Source organism: Leucopleurus acutus, assembly GCF_964270905.1.
Source record: "Leucopleurus acutus genome assembly, chromosome: 20".
In the NCBI taxonomy this organism is placed as follows: domain Eukaryota; kingdom Metazoa; phylum Chordata; class Mammalia; order Artiodactyla; family Delphinidae; genus Leucopleurus; species Leucopleurus acutus.
The window spans coordinates 44,156,184-44,180,167 of NC_139162.1; the positions used below are offsets into that span (position 1 = coordinate 44,156,184).

Consider the following 23,984-nt stretch of genomic DNA (forward strand, 5'->3'; position numbering starts at 1 on the left):
CGTGCGGGCCGCATCGCGGAGATTTCTGGGAGTGCTCACTCGGCCTCGGAGTGCGCAGGCGCAGCGCACCGAGTGGACATTTTGGTCTTTGTCCGCGGGTCAGTCCGGCCCCTGGATCCACGTGGCGCGAAAATAGGAGGTGGGATGTGGGTGTCTTGGGCCGATGGGGTCTGGGAGGTTGAAGAGAAGGATTCTAGATCTATTGGGGTGCGGCGCGAGGGTGGGGAGTGGGTTTAAGAGCTTCTGGCCTACATGTAGGGTGGGGGTGGGGGCCTCTGAGGAGGGTTCGAGCGTGCATGACCCTGAGTTTGACCGCAAGTTTGATCGGATGTTTGAGATTGAGGGAGAAACTGAGGGTGCAGCATTGTGTATGGTTGTTTCTAAGAGAGAGAGATGTAGGAAACCAGCATTGAGAAAATAACATCCGAGCGGCACTTCCCGTGTCGAAAGTGCTGATAATAACGGTGCCGTCTTCCTGGAACATCTAATTTACTTGAAGATTTGAAGGGTGATATAAAAGCTAAGTGGTAAATACTTTTTAAATGGACTTTTGTATAAAAGCGCGTTTGTTTTTAATTGGGGTAGAATGCAAATCACCGTGTTTTTTTTTTTAACAAAAATATTTCAAAGGAAATTTTTGTTATGGGGAGCCTGCTTCAAACGGTCTCAAATATTCTGATCTTTGGGGTACTTTAATAGGTCTTCTGTTAATTTAGAGTAAATATCAGTCTTACATGTTGAGAAGCAGTGTCAAATAGTGCAGAAGGCCGAGGACTGGGGAGTCAAGGGTTTGGGGTTCTAGGTTCGGCACGGTTATCCTCGTTCTTTGAAAAAAACTTAGTTCTTTCAGTGTTTATACATGAGTCTGGACTAGTAGTTGTCCTTACTCCTAAATGCGTGGAGGTGTTCCCAGGTTGTATGGATTTTGTGAAGTAACGAAAAAGTAAGGAATCCACCTTCAGTTATCCTTCACGTGATTGTAAATAATTGGGGACCAAATCAATATCTACAAATCAGTAGCCTTCAAATAGACAAACCACAGCCAGTTAGAAGGTATAATAGAAGAAAACCATTATTTACAAGAACAGTTTTTTAAAAATTGAGGAATAAATTTAAGAACTGTGCAAAACTATTGGAAAAGAACTTTAAAATACTGCTAAAGGGCATAACATAAGAGAACAAATATACAGTGTTTTTCAATAGGAAGACGTCTTTAAAAAGTGTGTGCAAATTTATTAATTTAATGTTATCCCAATGAAAGTATCCAGTTTTTTTTTTTGGACCTAGGTAAGCTGATTCTGCACTTCATATGGAAAAATAGACAAGCTAGAATAGCTAGTAAAACTCTGAAAAAGGAAAGCAGTTGGGGTGTGGGGAGGTGGGAGCCCAACAGTAACATTTTACTTTTTTTTTTGCTACTTCCCTGGGCTTTTGTGATGTTAGTTACCCAACCAGGTATTGAACAGGCACCCTCAGCAGTGAAAGCGCAGAGTCCTAACCACTGGGCCACCAGGGAATTCCCCCAACAGTAACATTTTAAATCCTCAGAAATTAAAATAGTATTGTTATTAGCAGGAAACAGGCCTATGAAGGGCAATTGAGCAGTATGTATAATAACTACAAATGTATTTTCTTTTTGACTTATTTTACAGATGGAAATTCATTCTTCAAATGTACCTGAATTTACATGAAGTTGTACAGGTACAAGGTTGTTCATTGCAGCAGTGTTTCACATAGGAAAAGATTAGAAACAATTCATGCCCATCAGTAGGAGATTGGTTCAATAAAATTATGATGTATGTATACAACAGAATAATTTGCAGCTCTATAAAAGAATGAGGAGGAAGCTTTCTGTATACTGACACTGAAATAACTCCAGAAATATATTAAGTGAAAAATGTAAGATGCAGAATATATGGTATGCTTCATTTAGAGTAAGAAAGGGGAGAGATAAGAATATATACTTGTATTTGTTTCCTTTAAGAAACAACATCCACAAGAAACTAGTAAGAGTGGCTACCTCTGTTGGGGGTAGAGGTACTGGCATAGATAGGACAAGGGCAAATAGCTTTCTATGTTTTGTTTTGTTTTTTTTCCCCTAACTATATGAATTTAGTATATATTCAAAAGTCAAAGTACTTTTTTTTTAAAAATAGGCCATAGAACCAGACTCTTTCCTCTGCCACTTTGTACCTTGGTGACCTTAGACAGGTAATCCCTTGTGCCTCAGGTTCTCATCCAGTATTATAGAGAAAATAATAGTATCTGATTCACGGAGTAGTTGTGTAGATGGAGGAGTTCTAAAAAATAGTGCCTTATTACTTAGTAGTACTGGATAAACTTTAAGTAGCTATCTACAGAATAATACTTCCTCAGAAATAATGCCATTTGCAACAAGGTGGATGGACCTGGAGATTATCATACTAAGTGAGGTTAAGTCAGACAGAGAAAGACAAATATATGATAGGCAGAATCTTTAAAAAATGATACAAATGAACTTATTTGCAAAGCAAACACTCAGAATGAATTTATGGTTGCCAGAGGGAAAGAGTGTGTGTGTGTGTGGGGGGGGGGTAGATTGGGAATTGGATTGACATGTACACAGTACTATATTTAAAATAGATAACCAACAAGGACCTACTGTATAGCACAGGGAACTCAGATCAATATAATAACCTAAATGGGAAAAGAATTTGAAAAAGAGTGGATACTTGCATGGGTGTAACTAAATCACTTTGCCATACACCTGTAACTAGCACATTGTTAATCAACTATATTCCAATATAAAATAAAAATTTTTAGAAAATTCAGAAAGGGACAAAAAATTTCCTCAGAAACAGTACATTCATTCTTATTGTTTCTGGTAAAATTTTCTGAAAGATTCAGATATGCAGATGCTCTTTTTTAATTTCAATGTTTAAGCTTTTTTTTTTACATTTTCTTTTGTAATGGGAATGAGGAAGTTAGAGTTCTTTGTTCAGGTTACATTCATCCTTAGAAATTCATCACTGCCTCCTTCATGAGATTTGTTCTTTGATTTCTATGATGGTTACTTTCTCATGGTTCTAATTCAGAGCCTCTGATGATGTTCTTTAAAAATCCTAATTGTGACCTGTTTTGGGTCAGACTACATCAGAGGTGATCTTCAAATTGCATAACATCAGGACAGAAATATATGACTGGTCCACCATTAGTGATTGTATTTTCCCCTTTATGACCAAAGTGTAATCTGTATGGTTTCATAATTTGGCACGGTACAAATGTCCATTCCCCATCAATCATTTAATGAATGGTTTTAACACCAATAAATAATCCTTAGCTGAATCAATAATTTCTTCAAGGTTGCAAAGTGATTTTCTAGTTTTTTCATTTCTTTTACATTTATTTGATTGCTACCTCAAATTGTGACAAATTTATCCTGGCTTTTTCTTTAAGCATCATTTTAAAGTTGTGCTCTAATAACTGCAGCTAGTTTTCTTTTTGATAGTCATATTGTCACAGTTTTAGTCAGTGAACATTCCTTCATGCTAACTCCAGTCTCATTTTAACTTGCCCCCATTTAACTTTGAAAGCGATCTTGCACTCCAGGCCCATCTTGTACCTTTCCTCCCAGACTTGGAATTAGCTATTTCTTCAAGGAGCTCTGGTTCCTTTTACTGGAGAGTGGTATTGGAGACCAAGATCTGGGTGCTGAATGTTCGTTCTCCCCCCATCCCCTCCCTCCCCTCCCCTCCCCTCTTTCAGCTTCACTGGCTTCATTGCTGTGTGTGGGCTTTTTCCAGTTGCTGAGAGCGGGGGCCACTCCTCGCCGTGGTGCGCGGGCCTCCCATCGTGGTGACCTCTCCTGTTGCAGAGCAGGGGCTCCAGGCGCGTGGACCTCAGTAGTTGTGGCGTGTGGGCTCAGCAGTTGTGGCTTGTGGCCTCCAGAGTGCAGGCTCAGTAGCTATGGCGCACAGGCCCAGCCTCTGTGCGGCATATGGGATCCTCCCGTACGAGGGATCGAACCCATGTCCCCTGCACTGGCGCAGACCCAGGGAAGCTCCTGGATGTTATTTTATTGCTGCAGAGGTAATTGTTTCAAGGCCATTTCAGAGATGGAACTAGAAAACCCATTTTGAAAAATCATGAGTTCATATTAGTATTTATAATTCAGTTTAAATGGTTCAGTATTTTTACCTCATACTTAGCTCCTAATTGGTTTTTTTTTCCCCGGTACGCGGGCCTCTCACTGCTGTGGCCTCTCCCGTTGCGGAGCACAGGCTCCGGACGCGCAGGCTCAGCGGCCATGGCTCCTGGGCCCAGCCGCTCCGCGGCATGTGGGATCCTCCCGGACTGGGGCACGAACCCCTGTCCCCTGCATCGGCAGGCGGACTCAACCACTGTGCCACCAGGGAAGCCCCTAATTGTATTTTATAGTAAAAATTTTGGAACAGGTTAATATAAGTATAGGATTATTTGCTTTATCCTCCACTATAAAAAAAATGGTTTCAAAAATAACAATGTTGATAGTAGTAACCATAAACATATTGTATCATGTGAAAATTTTCTTTGTAGCTGTTTTTGTCCTTAGAATGCATCCCAGGAAAGATGTGTAGTAAAAGTTCTCTGTTCTAAAGTCATTTGAAATAAATCCTTTCTTTGAGGAATTATGTTACCAAGTTAATGTACAGTTGAGTTCATTTGTTTCAGTTTGTTTTCAAGTTGAGGGATTGCTTTTTCAAAAAATCAATTTCATCATATAAAAAGTAAATAATGCATTTCGGTGATTCAACAAAAACTGTATCTCATAGAGATATCTCATTCTGCTCCCCCGCATCACATTCTTCTCTGTCCCAATTAAATATAGTTTCTTGTTTTTTTGTTTCTTTATCCTTCAAGTAGATTTTTTTTGTTTGTTGGGCCATTAGTGTATGTTTATTCTTCCCTCCTATCCCCCACTGTCCTTACATAAAAGATGTACTATGTACATCTGTGTTCCTCACTTTCTTCACTTAACAATACGTCCTGGAGATATCCTTTATTAATCATTATATATATATTTTTCTTTTTAACTGCCTTATAAATAAGATGCCATTGTGTGCATGTACCGTAGTTGATTCTGCTCTTGAACATTTGGGTTGTTTCCAGTCTTTTGCTGTTACTGCAGTAATGAGTAATTTTTCATCTGTGTCATTTTGTACTTATGCAAGATTATCTCTAAAGTAGGTTGCTACAAGTAGAATTGCACATAGGGCTAAGTACTTTCATTTCCATTAGCAATCTACAAGAACACCTTTCCTCCTAGAACCTTATCACAATGTAGAGTTGCATTTTTTTTTTTGCCAAAGGAATGAGTGAAAATTGGTATCTCAGTGTAGGTTTAATTTACATCTCTATTATGGGTGAGGTTGAGTATCTTCCATATGTTTAAGGGCCACATGTACTTATCTGGGAACTCTGTTCATATCCTTTTTCTCCTTTTACTATGGGGTGTCTCTTTCTTCTAGGAGCTGTTAAATTACATTAGAAAGGTTAGCCCTATGTGAAATGAGTTGGAGTTTTTTTTCCAAGTTTTAAATTTGTGTTTTGATATTGTTCACATTGGTTTGTTTTTTTAAACCATGTGGAATCAGGAAGTTTTTATTTTTATGTAATAGATTTATCAGTCTTTCCATTTATGGTCATAGAAAGCCTTTCCCACTCCAAGTTTCACCTATACTTTCAAATCCTTAAAAGATTATAATTTCTATGGGTTTTCATATCCTCGTGTATGATATTTAGGTTTGCATCCAGGTTTATGTTTTTCCAATAGGCTACCCAGTTCTTCCAACACCATTTATTAAAAGGCCTTAACTCTACTATTTTAAGATTCCATTTTGATCATATACTAAATTCTCGTGTTTCTGGTCTATTTCTGGACTTTATATTCTCATCCATCTTCCAGCCTATATTCGTGTACCAATATTTATCTTTTTGGTATGGATGCTTTATAATTTTGTTTTAATATCTATTATAGCTATTCTCTTATTGCTTGTTTTTTTTCAGTTTCCTAATTCTTGTTTATTTTTCTGTGTAAACTTTAAAATCAGCTTGTCTGGTTCTAGAAAAAAACTTACTGATATTGCATTAAATTTTGTAAAATAATTCAGCAGAAGGGACATTAGATCTTTATAATGTTAAATATTCTTGTCTATGTACATGATATGTGTTGTATATATTCCAGTTTACTTTTGGGTCTTCTAGAGTGGTTTTTTGTTTGTTTGCGGTAAGCAGGCCTCTCACTGTCGTGGCCTCTCCCGTTGCGGAGCACAGACTCGAGACGCGCAGGCTCAGCGGCCATGGCCCATGGGCCTAGCCGCTCCGCGGCATGTGGCATCTTCCCAGACCGGGGCACGAACTCGTGTCCCCTGCATCGGCAGGCGGACTCTCAACCACTGTGCCACCAGGGAAGCCCTAGAGTGTTTTAATATTTTCTTCATATAGGTTTTAGACACTTTTTACTAAGTTTATTTCTAAGTACTTTATTTTTTATATTGCTGTTATGAATGGAGTCATTGTGCTATATATAAAGCTTGTTGGTTTCTGTTTTATATATATAAATTTATTTATTTATTTTTGGCTGTGTTGGGTCTTCGTTACTGTTTGCGGACTTTCTGTAGTTGCGGTGATGGGGGCTACTCTTCGTTGCGGTGCGCGGGCTTCTCATTGTGGTGGCTTCTCTTGTTGCGGAGCATGGCCTCTAGGTGCATGGGCTTCAATAGTTGAGGCGCTCAGGCTCAGTAGTTGTGCACGGGCTTAGTTTCTCCGTGGCATGTGGGATCTTCCCGGACCAGGGTTCAAACCCGTGTCCCCTGCATTGGCAGGCGGATTCTTAACCACTGCACCACTAGGGAAGTCCCAAAGTTTGTTGATTTCTATAAGTTAATTTTATTCCCTGCTTAATTTACAGAATTATTGTTTATAGTTATATTTTTAGATGAGGCAGTGGGCATCCTTATCTTTATTTAGAGTTTAATAATAGAAATGCCTTCAATATTTTTGCATTAGATAAGATGCTGGCTTTCGTGGTCAGATATAGATTATGATTACCTATATATGTATAAATTACCCATGCTGCCTGGGTCTCTGGGGATGTGAGTAGAAACAAAACGTTTAAGGCTGAGACCACTGTTATGCCTCAGATACAACAACCAGGAAAGATCACATTAATCAAGGAAATAAAAATCCCTCTAAACTCTCTGATAGCTGCAGTCTTAAAAAAAAGTCAAATATAACAAAAATAAGATGTCCACTGCTATATTCTTTCCATTTCCTCCTTTTGGGTGACCATTTCTTAAATCAGTTTCTCCATTTATCTTTTGTGTTCTTTTTATAGCTTTGCTTGCTTCTTAAAGTTTTTATGTCTTTTTTAAAAAATTAATTTTGTTACATTGTGTTTCATTTTTTATCTGCTTGTGGCAGTATTTTCAGGTGAGTTTAACTGTTGGGAAATTATGGTGTTCATTGCCACTGTTTTCTTTAAAGCATCCTTGTATGGACACAGACAAAATATTTTGTGTTTCTCATGTTTGTATGAGGTAGATATTCATAGACAAGTACCAGGAAAAAGGAAACATAGTAGCATTCTATACTTCAAAGCTCATGTGCTTCTTCTAGTGTATAAAAGCAGAGGGCTTCCACACCTTCTCTGGCTAGATGACCATAACCTGGTTGAGGCCGACTTTTATCTCCATCTCCCTGTTTCCCATAAATCTTCATAGTACTTGCCTTCCAGGATGATGCATTTGCTTTTTTTTTTTTTTTTTTAAATGCGGTACCCGCGCCTCTCATTATTGTGGCCTCTCCCGTTGCGGAGCACAGACTCCGGACGCTCAGGCTCAGCGGCCATGGCTCACGGGCATAGCTGCTCCGCGGCATGTGGGATCTTCCCGGACCGGGGCACGAACCCGTGTCCCTTTCATCGGCAGGCGGACTCTCAACCACTGCACCACCAGGGAAGCCCTGCTTTGTATTTTTTAATATATAAATTTATTTATTATTTTATTTTTGTCTGTGTTGGGTCTTCGTTGCTGTGCATGGGCTTTCTCTAGTTGTGGCGAGCGGGGGCTACTCTTTGTTGTGGTGCACAGGCTTCTCACTATGGTGGCTTCTCTTGTTGCGGAGCAAGGGCTCTAGGCGCAGGGGCTTCAGTAGTTGTGGCGAGCGGGCTCTAGAGCGCAGGCTCAGTAGTTGTGGCGCATGGGCTTAGTTGCTCCGCAGCATGTGGGATCTTCCCGGACCAGGGCTCGAACCCATATCCCCTGCATTGGCAGGAGGATTCTCAACCACTGCACCACCAGGGAAGCCCCCAAGTACTTTTTAAGCCTGCTCTTTCTGCTTCCCCTGCAGTCTCTTTCTGTTTAATCTAGGTCTTGCTTTCATTAGTTCTGTCTTAGGGTAAGGTCTACTCGTTCTGTAAGGAAATACTAGCTGCAGATTTCTGAACTATTTAAGTCCTGAGAATCTCCCTCAGCGTTTTGAGTTCTTCCTGGCTTCTTTGTAACTTCTTTAGGCCTCCTGTTTGGCTTTCCCTTTGGCAGAGGTACATGGAGTTTGGGGGTTTGTCTTTTCTTTTGTGGCTAGTTTTGTTCATAATTAGGCTTCATTACAACAGTTCTCACTCAGGGTGAATCCCTCATTCTGAGAATGAATATTTGCTAGTTATTTCTGAGATCTGTTACCTCAAAGACTTCTCGCCATTATCTAGTCTTTCTTGCTACACCTATTACACTATTGTGGTTCCTGTACCACTTCGGCTATTTTGGGTTTTTGGTCCGCACTTACAAATAATTTAGAGTTAACATAAATTCTCTCTACTAGTTGCACTACAGATGTAGTGTATGGATTATCTTCTTGCCCCCTTGTTCCACCCTCCCCATTACCCCATTATTTTTGATGTTTTATATGGTTTTCAGGAAAAGTATTTGAAAGATTGAAACTAAACAGCCACCATGCTCCTGTGAAACCTTTCCTTGTGTCCTTGACCTTTGGTGTTCCTAGGATTCCATCCTTGACCATCTTCACGGACTGTGTATGTTCTCTATAAGCAGTCACAGTAGTATTCCACCTGTCTTCAACAGCAGTGATATTCTGACAACTGACAAATTCCCATTTCCATTCTAGGCTGTTCTGAGCTCCTAATTTATATATGCAGTTGTGTAATGGATATACTTGCCTGCATGATCCTCAGAAACTTGACACTCTGAATGTCCAGAAGATCAAATTTGATCTCCTTTTGCAGGCTGTTTCTAGGCAACTCGCTCTCTCATGTTTATCTCTGTGTACATTACTGTTTAAAGCAGGCTCTAAGCCTTCCATCTGCCACACCCCAGTACAAGCTGGTGACCAAGCTTTTTCAACACATCGTAGATAGAGTGTATAAGTAGTAACTTAGGATTTTGCTTTTTTTTTTAATGATTTCAACTTTACAGAAAAGTTGCATGTACCTTTTCTAGAGAAGGGTATATGTGCAGAAAAGTCCCATATACCCTTTACTGAAATTCACCAATCATTTACTTTTTTATTGCTTTATTTTTCCTTCTCTTATTCTCCAAATATGTGTGTACATTTTTCTTCTGAACTATTTGAGACTAAGTTGTATACATGCTCCCTTTATCTGCAAATACTTCAGCATAAATTTTCTAACAACAAGGACATTCTTATACATAACCATGGTACAGTAATCAAAATCAGAAAATGTAATGCCAATACTATTGTTTAATTCAAAATCCATATTCAAATTTTGTCCATTGTCCCAATAATGTTCTTAAAAACGTTTTTTTGAATGTGTGGATGAACATATATTTACAGGACATTTTTAGTATATAGTTTCTTTCAGAGGATATTGCTAACAAAGTAAATATTAGGACTCCAGGAAAACTTCAGTTTTTATTCCTGAATACTGTCAAGAACAACTTTATCCATGTGGCTTAGTTATGTTAGGTGTATGTTGTTATAGTCATAGATATGAGTATTGAATTTCATCCAGGAATAAGGGCCACAGTTAAAATCCACTTAGGAGCCTACGTAGGAATGTGGTGCTAGAGAACAGTAGCAGCCAGTCATGTAAGGTATGAACAGCTTTTCCTATGTAGGTCAAATTTTCAAAATACATTCCCTCTTTCTTCCTCCATTTCTGGATGTGTGGAGCCTTAAAAGGTTGAGTGAGTGTATGGCTTTGAAATTCAGGACCCAAATAGTCCCTTTGCTCATATAGTTGTGTGTGCTTTAATTTCTAAGACAAAAAGTCATTACTTTGTTCTTTTTCACAGGGTCGCTTCCTTGTGCATTCCTGGAGACTGCACCTTCCTCATCCTTCAGAAGGCCAGGAGGCCCCAGGGCTCAGCCTGAGTTCTAGGACAGAACTTTGGCTCCAGCATTAACATTCTAGTGCTGTGTCATTTCCCCAATAGCAGGTTATAAGCTGGCCAAGCTGTATGTGATCCTCTGTTGAAGCAAGAAGACGAACTGTGGATGGTGGAGAAAGAAGTGTAAAGGAAATTTGTCCAGGTGAGTGCATCACAACCAGGCAGGTCACAGTTGTTCAGTCGGCATTGCCACCTCTGAAATGCTTTTAAGGATGTTTTCTTACAGGCTCTAGTCTTAGAATATCACTTGATATGAATTCTTTAGAAACCTGAAAGATATTTCCAGTCATTTTTTCTTTTAGTAGTCTACTCCTTTAATCAGATGCTAGAGGACCAGGTTCCCCTCTTACCTTTATTCTGCATGTCAGCACTTCGCACGTCATTTGTACTGCCTCTGTGTCATTGTTCTCTCTTTCATGATGCCCTCAGTCTCATATCCCCTGATGTGTATAGACTCCTTTGTGCATTCTTTTATATGTTTTAAGTCTTTATATATTATCTGATATTTAGGTTCCTTTTTATTACTTACAAATTTCTCTAATCCTTTTAGTGGTTAAATGCCTCAGCATTATATTTTACATCTGTAATCACACTTCCTGTTGTCTTCTTATCCAGCGCCCCCATTATACATCAACAAACTCCTGCCTCACTCCCTTCTGCCCCCATGTACCTCTTTCAGAAGTTTTTGCCTTAGAAGTCAATTCTCCCTGTCTGCTGTGTGTGTGTGTGTATGGATGTATGAGTCTGTATTTGTTTTTTAATGTAATATGTGAATTTGTAAAAATTTTTGAACATCAGGTATACAGTGAAAAAGTCTGCTGTTCTGACCCTGAGTCCTGTAATTCTTTTTCAAAGATGCAGTCACTTTTAAGAGTTTCACATGTATCCTTCTTGAGGTACTCTACGAATAAACCAGCCTATATTATGTATCTGTGCTGCAAATATGAATATATATAAGCCCTCAGTTTTCCTTTTCATGTAAATGGTGGTATGTATTCTATTGTGTACATAGTTTTCTTTTTTTCTGTATCAACATTTAATTTGTTTAACCTGTCTCGTACTAATGGACATTTAGGTTGTTTCCAGGCTTATGCAATTGAAGATGTAAGTGCATATACTTGTTTATATTGCTTTGCAGAGATGTGCAGATATAGTTACATCATAATTTACTCTAAGTGGAAGTGCTGGGTCAAAGTTATGTTTTTTTATAGATTTGATAGAAATAGGCACATTGTTCTCAAGAGAAGTAAACCAATTTACATTTCTACCAACGTAGTATATTCGTATATTCAATAAGTATTTACTGAATGATTTGAATTTGGCACCAGTTCAGTTACTAGGGAAATGTCAGTGATCAAAGCAGTAAAAAATTCTTCTTTTTTTTTTTTTTTTTTTGGCGGTACGCAGGCCTCTCACTGTTGTGGCCTCTCCCGTTGCGGAGCACAGGCTCTGGACGCACAGGCTCAGCGGCCATGGCTCACGGGCCTAGCCGCTCCGTGGCATGTGGGATCTTCCCCGACCGGGGCACGAACCCGTGTCCCCTGCATCGGCAGGCGGACTCTCAACCACTGCGCCACCAGAGAAGCCCAAAAATTCCTCCCTCTTGAGGCCTATATTCAAATTGGGGAAGACAGACTATGAATAAATAGGTAAAAGATATATTCTGTCAGTTGGTGGTGAGTCCTGTGCAGAAGAGTAAAGCAAGGAAAACTGGCATAGAGAGGGCAAGTTGGGGGGTTATAATTTTAAAGAAGTTGGTCAAGGAAAGGTCTCATTAAGAGGATGGCATTTAAGAGTATGAGAGTGGGACGTGCAGTATTTGGTGGAAGAGCATTCGGCCAAAAGGAACAAAATCTTAAAAACTCTGAGGCTGAAGCGTGCTGTTCAAGAAATAATGATCAGGGCAGTGGGCTGGAGCAGAGTGAACAAAGGAAATAAGAATAGATTTGGTTAGGTTAACAGGCCAAATCATAGACTTTGGCCTTTATTCTGAGTGATTTTGGGAGACCATCAAAGGGTTTTGAGGTAAATCACCAAATTGTATGAAGCCAGTAGTCAAGCAGTAAATATTGTTAAATACCATAATTCATTTATCCCTTGTGGCTCAAGCCACCATTAGATGCTTTGCAAGTTGGCAAGGTATCAAAGCTGAGTGTATTCCAGTTTGCTGACATATGGAGGAAGAGTTACTCTACTTCTCTCTGCTTAATAACCCTTCTCTAAACATTGGTTCTTCTCTCCTTGTCAGATAGAACTGCTTTCCTTTTTTTTTTTCCCCCTGCTCCTCCCAGGCATGTGAACCTGAAGGAATTCTGGGTTCTTTTTTTTTTTTTTTAATATTTATTATTTATTTGGTTGTGCCAGTTCTTAGTTGTGGCTCACCGGCTCCTTAGTTGCAGCTCATGTCCTCCTTAGTTGCAGCACTGCTCGTGAGCTCCTTAGTTGGCAGCTTGCCGGCTCTTTAGTTGTGGCATGTGAACTCTTAGTTGCGGCATGCATGTGGGATCTAGTTCCCTGACCAGGGATCGAACCCAGGCCCCCTGCGTTGGGAGCTTGGAGTCTTAACTACTGCACCACCAGGGACGACCCAGAGCTGCTTTCCTTTAAAAGCCTGTTAGGATAATTGAGATTGTAATATGCTCTACTACCCAAAAAAAATACTCTAATAAAAATGAAATATTTGGGGATAAAAGCAGGGGGGTTTGAGGTGAGGAGTGAAAAGATCAGAATTACGGTTTGGCAGCTATAAAGAAAACATGGTAGAGGGGATTAATGGGAGGCTATTGCAGTAGGTAGTAATTGTACTTAGTGACACACAGTCAGATTCTTAAGATATTTTAAAGGAACAGCTGACAAAATTGACTTATTTTATGTTGGTTATGAGAGAAAGAGGAGTTGTTGATGACTCTTTAACTAGAAGAGGATGAGTTACCATTTACTGAGATAGGAAGACTTCAGGAATTTTGGGAGATCAAGAGTTTTCTTTTGGACTCGTTAATTGTGACATATCTACTGGTCCATCATCTAAGTGCATATTCAGGTAGACAGTTGGATGCACAAGTCAGGAATTTAGGGAGATAGAAACTTGTGATGACTTCTGTTTTGCTGTACTAATAAGCTGCTTTATTCAGTGATGGTGTCTCTGCATTTCCTTGCTCAGTCTTAACTTTTCTTACCACCCAGGGATGCCAGAGTGTCCACCAAGTCTCCTGCATCCAGCCTACATTCCTGGATTCTGTTGTTAGAAACAAGGAGGTAGTGATAATGGCCCTTGAAGCTGTGCCTTTTGTTTTTGGAGAGCATTGTGCATGAGAGCTCTTCGTAAAAACAGCAATGGCAGCTGCCCACTCATATCCTTTCTCATAAGACATTAGAATTATAGCTACTTCCTACTCTTATCAACAATGCAGTTTTCCCTTTTTTTTTTTCTCTTTATCTTTCTCCTTCACAGGCATAAAGTGAGCAGAGATGTCTTTATCGTTTTAGAAGAAAGCATCTATTTATGTTATGTTTGAGTCCCTCCTCTAGGAATTCTCTCCCACTTCAGCTTGATTGGTGCTTTGATGGCCTGAGATGTTGCTTTTTCTGTCTTAAGTGTTTCCTTATCTTTTGAGCCCTCCCCCCCATCCTCTTACTGGAGGTGGCTTCTGGAACTTTGTATTCTGCCTTTCCTCCTTCCCTTTATAAACTGATCCCTAGAAAGTGACTCATTCGTTCTGAAGTTAGAAATAACTCTTTCTATAAATATCAATTTTTATTTTGGCACCTCCAGGCTTTTTGTCTTGCCCACCATGATTTTACCTGTTTACGGGATAAACAACTGTCCGATTAACTTCATTTTCATTGTGTCAGACCGTGAAATCATTAATATCGTACCCAAATTAGAGATTTCAGCTCATTATTTCAGGTCCAGACGTTACTTCAAACCATTTTCAAATTAGGTCTGGATTATTTCTTTTCTTATGGTCCTTGGGATATGGTCAGTCAAACCTTTTAAAAGATATACTTTGCTCTAATCAAGAGAGGGCATATTAACCATGTGAATATAAATGTGAACATATTTCCTTTCTATAAAATTATTTGAATCTTGGCCTTTGATTATGAAATACCCTACCTATTTAGTTCCTGCTTATTTAAACCTGTTACTTCCTCTTCTTTTGATCTCCCCTCTGATTGTCCATCCTGCTTCAAATTTTCCACAGAAATTCAAAAGTCCTTAGTAAATACCATCTTAAGTGTTTTTTTTTTTTTTTTTTTTTATGTCTGGATATCTTATGAACTTGTTGAAAGGAAGGCCCATGTTTTATATTTTCTGTTTGCAGTTTTGATTACACATGTGGTAACTTGTTAAATAATCTGAATTATTATTGTGGAAGATTTGTTTTTTTAATCAATTATTAACATCTTCAAACACCATAAAACACTGAAAGAAGAGTACAGTGATCTCCTCTATACCCACCACACAGATTCAATAGTATTTTGCCATGTTTGATGTATCTGTATTCCAGTGCATGTGTATTGTGTGCACTACAGCACACAAACAGCATGACATTTCACTCCTAAAAAATTAAGCATTTTCTAAAAATACTGGCATCCCTCTATATAACAAAAATACCGTTACCACACGTTAGATGATTAGTCATAATGTGCTAATATTGTGTAATAGTCCATATTCAGATTCCCCAGTTATCTCCAAAATACTTTCTGTAGGTTTTTTCTTTTTTCTTTTTGGCCTCTTCGAGCCTTGTGGGTTCTCAGTTCCCTGACCAGGGATTGAACCCAGGCCACAGCAGTGAAAGCGCCAGATCCTAACCACGAGACGACCAGGGAGCTCCCTCTATAGTTTTTTTTAAATACCAGAATCCAGTCAAGGTTTAAATTTTGGGTTTTTTTGTTGTCTTTTTAGTCTTTAAACTCTAAACTGTCCTCCCCTCCTTTTTTCCCCCTTGGTAATGCCCCCTATATTTAAAAAATACTTGCTATCAGCCATCCAAAGAAAAGAGTGGAGCTGTTACTGCAATCCAGCATCTCAGATTATAGTTAGCATGCTAAGACTTAGCTACATACAAGTTTGGGTTTAAAAATATTTCATATGAAACACTTATTTTAAGAAAAGTGAATGTGATTGTGATTAGTAGTTAAGGGGAAGATGTTTAGAAGTAAGAGACAAGATTGGAGAAGTCTTTTTAAGAGCATGTTACTGGAGCTGCTTCCAGGAGGTTCTGTGAATTCTAAGAAGTGTAAAAAATAGGAGGGGATCAAGCTAAGCCAAAGGATATAAGGAACATAATATGTGTAATTGTGACTCACTGATTGCATATTTAACATGCTTGGCAGGCTTTTCCTCAGGGCCTCTGAACTTACTTAACTACTGCTTAGAATGCTCTTCCTCCAGATCACTCTTTCTTCCTTCATGTCTTGAATCTTCCTTCTCAGAGGCCTCTCCATCTGAAATTGAAACTCTATCCCTTCCCTAATTTTACCCCATATCACTTAAAACTTGTTAACAAACCATCTCCTTCATTTGGTTATTATTTGTCTCTGTCCACTAGAATATAAACTTGATGGGTGCAGAAAATTTTGTCTGTTTTATTCAGTACTGTTTATCCCTGGAGCTTAGAACTGTGCCAGGCACATAGTAGGAAAGAAGAAGGTATTTGTGGAATGAATAATGAGAAATGTTTTGAGCATCAGGTTCTCAAAGTTTTTTGGTCTTAGGAACTCTTCACATTTTTTTTTTCTTTTTCTTACATAACAGCTTTATTAAGATATAATTCAGCTAACCAGATCTACCCTTTTAGGGTATACAGTTCAGTAGTTTTTCATATATTCACAAAGTCATGCAGTCATCACCATTATCACATTTTCATCACCACAGAAGGAAACCCAGTACCCAATAGCAATAAAATTTACAGTCCTAAAACTTGAGGACCCGCAAAGAGCTTTGGTTTATTATGTGGACTTTTGTGATGTTTACTTTATTTAACAAAAAATTGAAACTTTTAGAAACATTTATTAATTAAAAAAAAACCCATTACATATAAACTTACATTGTTTCTTAATAAAAACAATTTTCCAAAATAAAAAAATTTAGTGAGAAAAGTGGCATTGTTTTGCATGTTTGTAAATATCTTTATTGTCTGGCTTAATAGGAGATAGCAGAATCTGCTATTGTAACCTGTTGTTTTGGTTGAAGTATATTAAAAAATTGTGGCTTCACACAGATGTAGTTAGAAAAGGGAGAAGTATTTTAGTAGCCTTTTCAGATAATTGTAAATATTCTTTGGTACTATACCAACACTTGACAAGTGATCATTTTTTTTAAGGTTAGCCATAATGTGAAATTTGAAACACATTTTCTTGTTCTCTTACGTAAAATCCATTGGTTTGTCTTAAACTTTGAATGGATCTCTTACCCATGCATGATTTTGTAATATGCGTTTGTCTGTTGAATTATGGAGATCTTTAAAATGTTGATGTATCTCACTATACAATATCAAAACATCACAGTTTGTTAACATCACCAGTCTCATTAGAAAAGTTTTTTTTTTTTTTTTGCGGTATGCAGGCCTCTCACTGTTGTGGCCTCTCCCACTGCGGAGCACAGGCTGCGGACGCGCAGGCTCAGCGGCCATGGCTCACGGGCCCAGCCGCTCCGCGGCATGTGGGATCTTCCCAAACTGGGACACGAAGCCGTGTCCCCTGCATTGGCAGGCGGACTCTCAACCACTGCGCCACCAGGGAAGCCCAGAAAAGTTTTTTAAGTATTGAAAAGCTGTCAGTCTCATGGTGGAGGATTTGTGGTTTTCCAAAATTCTAATTTTTGTTTGAAAACTTGAATTCTATCATTGGCAACATATACTGTCAGTTGTTTTCCTTGAGATGATGTCTTACTTTGTTCTGTCTGAAGGAAGTTCCTGGCAAACAATACCCAAGGCTTAATAACCATAGTTTGTAAGGCATTTATTAATTTATTTAAAGCAAATTAGTGGTGCTCCATAAAATAAAGTAAAAAATGGTGCTTCATGAGAAAAGTGGCTAGGTTTAGCTCACAACTTAGATGATTTGCCCAAGTGCTTTTCCTTGCTTGGTTTCCTATATTTAGCACAGACTCCCTTGGACTTTCTTCAGAATAGTTCAAAGCCCTCTCAATACTTGTTTCCACATGGTCAGATGCATTGGGAAATCTCCTTCCATTTTTCCCCTTAGAGATATTACTTTTAGAATTTTTGTCTTCCTGCTTCAGTCTAGACTGGCTGTACTCTGACTTGATAGTCAGCTCTTACCTTATAGCTTTTCATCACCATTATCATAGAAATTTTTTTCACTTTTTCCCCTATTCATCCCCTCTTTTTTGGATTCTATATCTGTTGCCTTCTCTACTAATTTTGATGGAACACATCTTCTAGTACCATCCTGGGAGAAAAGGTGCATTTTTGGGCATTTGCATATCTGAAAAATGGATTTATTTGACTGTCTTATTAGATTGATAGGCTAAGCTTAAAATTTTTCTCTCAGAATTTTCTCTCTAGCTTCCTTTCTGTTGGGAAATTTTATTCTGATTCCTTTTTCTTTGAATGATATATGTTCTTTTTTCTGAGAGCATTTATGGCCTCTTTTCTGTTTTGAAATGTCACAGTGATGTGTCTAGGTATGCATCTTTATTATTCATTGTGTGGGGTACCAAGTGGGCCTTTTAAGAATTCTAGAGAGGACTTCCCTGGAGGTCCAGTGGTTGAGACTCCGCACTTCCACTGCAGGGCACAGAGGTTCGATATTTGGTCGGGGAACTAAGATCCTACATTCTGCGTGGTGTGGCCAAAAAAAAAAAGGAAAGAAAGAAAAAAAAGAGGGGAAAAAAGAAGTCTCTAGAGGGAATTCCCTGGCATTCCAGTGGTTAGGATTCAGCGTTTTCACTGCTGGGGGCCGGGTTGGATGCCTGGTTTTAGGGAACTAAGATCCTGCAAGCTGAGGCGTGCCCCCCCAAAAAAACAAACAAACAAAACTTCTACTAGGAAATCACACTTGTCACCTGTGCTCATATTAACAGTATGACCCCTCTGTGCTTAGGAGACTCTGTTATTGGTGAATGGTAATACAGTCTACTTTACCACCTTCCCCCTCACCACCCCCTCAACCCCAGTCTTAATTTGTAAGGGAACTTTTTCTTTCTGCTTCTTGCTTACAGAATCCTGTTATTGTTTCACTGATAAAATATCTTCTCATAACTGATTGGTTTTTAGGGTTTTGTTGTTTGCTGTGCCTTACCTTTATTTCCTTTGACTTTCTTTTTTCTCTCAATGTTGATCTGTCATGTTAGTGGGGTTCCTCTAATGTGTGTGGAACACTGGCTGCACAGTCATACTTAAGAATGATTCACTAAAACGTAAGCTCTTTCATACCTGGGTGCTTCTAGTCATCTGGTAGGCTTTAGTGGGTGAAAAATAGAATGCCTCATGGACTCAGGGTCTCCTCCTGCAGAAGCGTTATACTGCCTTACTCTCATGAACTCAGGTGTGGCCAGGTAGTTCGTTTCAGCAAAAAAAAAAAAAAAAGAGTACAAGCAACAAGTATCATCTTAGATGGTGGGCATCCTGTTTAAGTTTTTCACTGGCCTTTCAGTTTGTCCAGAAAAAGGTCCTTTCATATCCTGCTCACAGGTTGCCAACAATTTTTGGCATCAGCTGCATAATGGAACTGGAGGTTTCACCATATTACATATAGATCCTGTTGATTTCAGTATAGCACCTGTCATCTCATTTGTTGAGTGTCCCTGAGACTAGAGCTACTCTGATTAAATTTCTGCAAAGAATAACTTTCATTTTTTACAGAGGAGTGGTCCTTTGTCCTCCTGACTGACAGTAGAGGTCCAGCTGCAACTCACACCTTTTTTTTTTTTTAACCCAGCAACAATCCTTCATTCCTTCTTTTGAGATACTTGATTTCCCTTCATTTCCTGAATCTTTCTGATATTTTGTGGCACAAATTGGCTTGCTTGACATTGGCATCCTCTTCTGGAATACCTTTATGTTATTCGAACTTCCTCAGCTCTTCTGTGTGTTGAAAATCTTCCATGTACTTTATGTTATCAAAAATTTTGTTAATACCTGTGTGTATTGATGTCTCCTATCATATTCTTTTTTCTTGTGAGTTTGTACCATTTTCCCTTTTCTTGTCATTTTAATGGAGTTTTAGAAGGAAGCAGTTGATTTTTCCTTTTTCCATTTCTTAAGAATCCCAGGTAGACTTTCTTAATTTTATGTGGTCACCTCTTTATCCTGTTTGTTAATTCCTCATTTTTTGTTACATTCAATTTGCTGGATTATGAAATAAGAAAGATTATTTTTAAAGAATAATCTAAGCTTTATGTACGTATGAATGTTAATTTTCAACCAGGGGTCCTCTATAAAGGTTTCCTTCTCAAAATTTAGTTGGAGACATTGGTCATGAGGATTCTTTCATACTGTTGAGGTGGGCTACCCGAGTTCATCCCCAAAAGCACAATCTGAAATTTTATTACTAGTAATGGGAAAACTCATAATGATGATAACATAAAGCTAACATTTATTGAGTGCTTACCATGTGCCAGCCACAGTTCTAAGCACATTGACTCCTTTAAATGATGATTCTTTGTACTCCATTTTAGAAGAAGCCTGAGAAGAAGATGAGCAGATAGAGAGGCAACAAGACTTGGGAGGCAAGTTGCATCCAGCTCCAGTAAAGTACAGACTGAGGAAAAAAGCAGTGAATATAAGAAAATTGGAAAAATACTTCCTCTGATCTCAAACCTTATATCTTTTAAGGCAACACCTTTTTCAACTTAACCTAGAAAGAGTTTGAAACACAATTTAGACTTAGTTGTGTAGGAAAGAATCATCAATTAGTTTGGAAATCCTGCCACAGCTTACTCCTTGTGGTAATAACCCCCTTTAGGTGTAAATCAGTGTGGAAATGCCTTCATTTAAAAAATTTTGAACCCCATATGATATCAGAGCGTTCATACTGGAGAGAAAACCTATGAATTTACTGAATGTGGTAAAACTTTCACTCACATGTTGCACCTCATAAATGTAGAAGTCAGGCTGGAGAGAAACCCTGTGCTTCTAAGGAATATTGAAAAGCCTTTAGCTAGATAACAAATCTCATTGAGTAGAAGAAAATTCATACTGGAGAGAAACCAGTGAATGTAACAAAACTTCATTTGAGTATTAGAAAATTTAGAGTTGAAGAGAAAGCTTTGAAGGTACTAAGTATGATAAAGTTTTCTCTTGAACCTTGTCTCTTACTCTGCATTTGAAAGGTCATACACAGAGAAGCCCTACAAATGTAAGAAATGTGGAAATACCTTCAGCTAAAAGCAAATTCTCATTCATCAAAAAATTCATACTGGAGAGAAATCTTGTGAATGTGGGAAAGCTTCCATTCAGATGTCACACCTCAGTCAGCAGAGAATTTGTAGTGGGGAAAACCCCTTTGCCTGTAAGGTATGTGGGAAAGTCTTCAGCCACAAATCAACTCTCACTGAGCATGAGCATTTTCATAATAGAGAGAAACCTTTTGAATGTAATGAATGTGGAAAAGCATTCAGCCAAAAGCAGTATGTTATTAAACATCAAAATACCCATACTGGAGAGAAGCTTTTTGAATGTAATGAATGTGGAAAATCCTTCAGCCAGAAGGAAAACCTTCTTACCCATCAGAAAATTCACACTGGAGAGAAACCTTTTGAGTGTAAGGATTGTGGGAAAGCTTTCATTCAGAAGTCGAACCTCATCAGACACCAGAGAACTCACACAGGAGAGAAGCCCTTTGTATGTAAGGAGTGTGGGAAAACTTTCAGTGGCAAATCAAACCTTACTGAGCATGAGAAAATTCATATTGGAGAGAAACCCTTTAAGTGTAGTGAATGTGGAACAGCTTTTGGTCAGAAGAAGTACCTCATAAAACATCAAAATATTCACACTGGAGAGAAACCCTATGAATGTAATGAATGTGGAAAAGCCTTCTCTCAGCGAACGTCACTTATTGTACATGTGAGAATTCATTCAGGTGATAAGCCTTATGAATGCAATGTATGTGGAAAAGCCTTCTCTCAAAGTTCATCTCTTACGGTGCATGTGAGAAGCCATACAGGTGAGAAACCCTATGGTTGTAATGAGTGTGGGAAAGCTTTCTCTCAATTCTCAACCCTTGCTCTACATTTGAGAATACACACAGGTAAGAAGCCTTATCAATGTAGTGAATGTGGGAAAGCTTTCAGCCAGAAATCACACCATATTAGACACCAGAAAATTCATACTCATTAAAAACCTGTGGATATCATGAAAGGTGTTCATCAGGAATTTACATCTCATAACATATCAGAAATAATCATTCTGAAGGAAAGCATCACAAATGAGAGAAACAAAAGCTAAAAACTTAAAGGATACCAGAGAATTCATCCTGAAGAGAAAGACATTTGTATGATAATATCCAGCAAAAAAAAAAAAAAATACAGCACAGGTAATGCTGAAACTTTAGATGCATTTCCACTAAAATTGGGAATGGAAAACATGTTTAACATTGCCGTCTGCATGGATCTGGAGATCTTCACCAATGTAAAAAAAAAAAAAGGTTGCAAGTATTAGAAAGGAAGAGACCTTTATGGTATTGATTTAGCAGAACAGAAGAGATTCTGGAAACACCTATGCATTTATTAGAATTTATAATATAGAAATGGCATCAGGAGATGAGAATATAATGGGACTATTTAAAAAATGATTTGGAGGTAATTTGTTCTCCAAGGGACAAAAAAAAAAAAAAAAAAAAAAACACGAACTATACACAAAGGTAAGATCCAGGGGGGTTAGGTTAAAAATAGTAATATGAAAAAGCTATATACTAAAATGGTTATGACCTTGGGAGTTGGGAAACATTCCTTATAGCAAATTGAAAAACACCTAGCAATTCTAGTCTGAGTTTGTATGCTCAGGAAATGTGTACCAGGCTATTTACTGTGGCATGATATGTAGTAGTCATAAATTGGAAACAACTTAAATGCCCATCAGCAACAAAATGGAAAGTACTTATGATGGAATACTGTATATCTGTAAAATGTAATAAATGAGATCTATATTACAGAGAAAGATCTCAAAAATCACGTTGAGGGGGAAAGATAAAGTTGCAGAATGACATATATTACGATGACAGTTTTGTAAATTTGAATAAAACTTCCCTCAAAATTTCAGTGCTATATATTGGTAATGGATACATATATGTATGTATGTTTTTTAAATGTTTTTGAAATGGTTTGGAAGGATACAGACCAAACTCTTGATAGTGGTTGCCTGTGAAGAGTGGAGAAGGGAAGGGAATGCGTGTGGGAGAGGGGGGGGATTGGATTGGTTAGAGGGGACTTCAGTTTTATATATAAACGTCCATTTCTCTTTAAAAAAAAAAGACTGCAAGAAAATATATTGAAATACTGGTTAATTCTGGATTGTGGTATATGGATATCTTGTCTTATTTTTTGTACTTTTCTGTATTTTTAAATTTTCTCAAAATTAACAAGAATGGGGGTGAGGATGGGAACACTGTACCTATAGAAATCATGTTCTAATGGATTCATTTGCAATCAGCTACTAAACTTTTTATAGAAAGTATTTCTAAAATTTTATCGATGAGTGGATGGACTTGCTCTCTATGTAGTATGAAATTATCTATTTTATTAAAATTAAAAATGACAGCATAATCCAAATCTGTTTTAATTTATTTTTACATGATATAGTGTACACTATATGGTCTACACGTTTCTAACACTTTTGTGACATCATTTGAGCTTAGGAATTTTTAAGAACATTTAGTTTAAATAAGGATACACACACAGACTTCGTATAATTTGTGTTTTTCAGATAAACTGACTTTGGAATGACCATTTTCCTGTCCTGTAAATTTCCATGGGAACAGCATATGCATTAAAAGTAAAGGTTTTGATTCTTTCTTTTTTTTTTTTTTTGCGGTACGCGGGCCTCTCACTGTTGTGGCCTCTCCTGTTGCGGAGCACAGGCTCCGGACGCGCAGGCTCAGCGGCCATGGCTCACGGGCCCAGCCGCTCCGCGGCATGTGGGATCTTCCCGGAACGGGGCACGAACCCGTGTCCCCTGAATCGGCAGGCGGACTCTCAACAACTGCGCCACCAGGGAAGCCCCAGAATCGTCATTTTAATATGTCAGGAGGCAGATGACCTGAACTTCCTAATAAGTACATCTGTCTTACTCTATCCTAATAGATACAAGTGTCCAGATTATTGGAAACCTGAATCATTATTAGTCAAGATTTATAAGCTAAATTGTGGTTACTCCCACATTGCCCACGTTGCCAGGATACATATTAATAGCTACCTTATATCATACCCAAACCATGTGAGGGACCATTAAACATCTTTATCCTTGCCCCAAGCCCAACAAAATCTCAAGTATCCTAATTTTCAGTGATGACATTTCATCAACTGTTTCAGGTATTCCTTAGTTATATCTGTCATTTAAGCAATACTATCTCTGCTTTCCTTGCTTACATACTGCATATATGTATTTCACGTTTAAGGTGTTCTGTGTTTAAAAG

At 38.3% G+C, this 23,984-nt stretch overlaps 1 long non-coding RNA gene across 1 annotated transcript; it reads left to right on the forward strand.

The window, feature by feature from the left end:
• On the forward strand, window positions 1–22,023 carry LOC309977019. The gene is made up of 4 exons (XR_014327023.1): window positions 1–139; window positions 1,653–1,701; window positions 10,290–10,527; window positions 20,032–22,023. It is a non-coding gene; the product is annotated as an uncharacterized lncRNA (long non-coding RNA).
• Window positions 22,024–23,984: the final 1,961 nt, after the last annotated feature.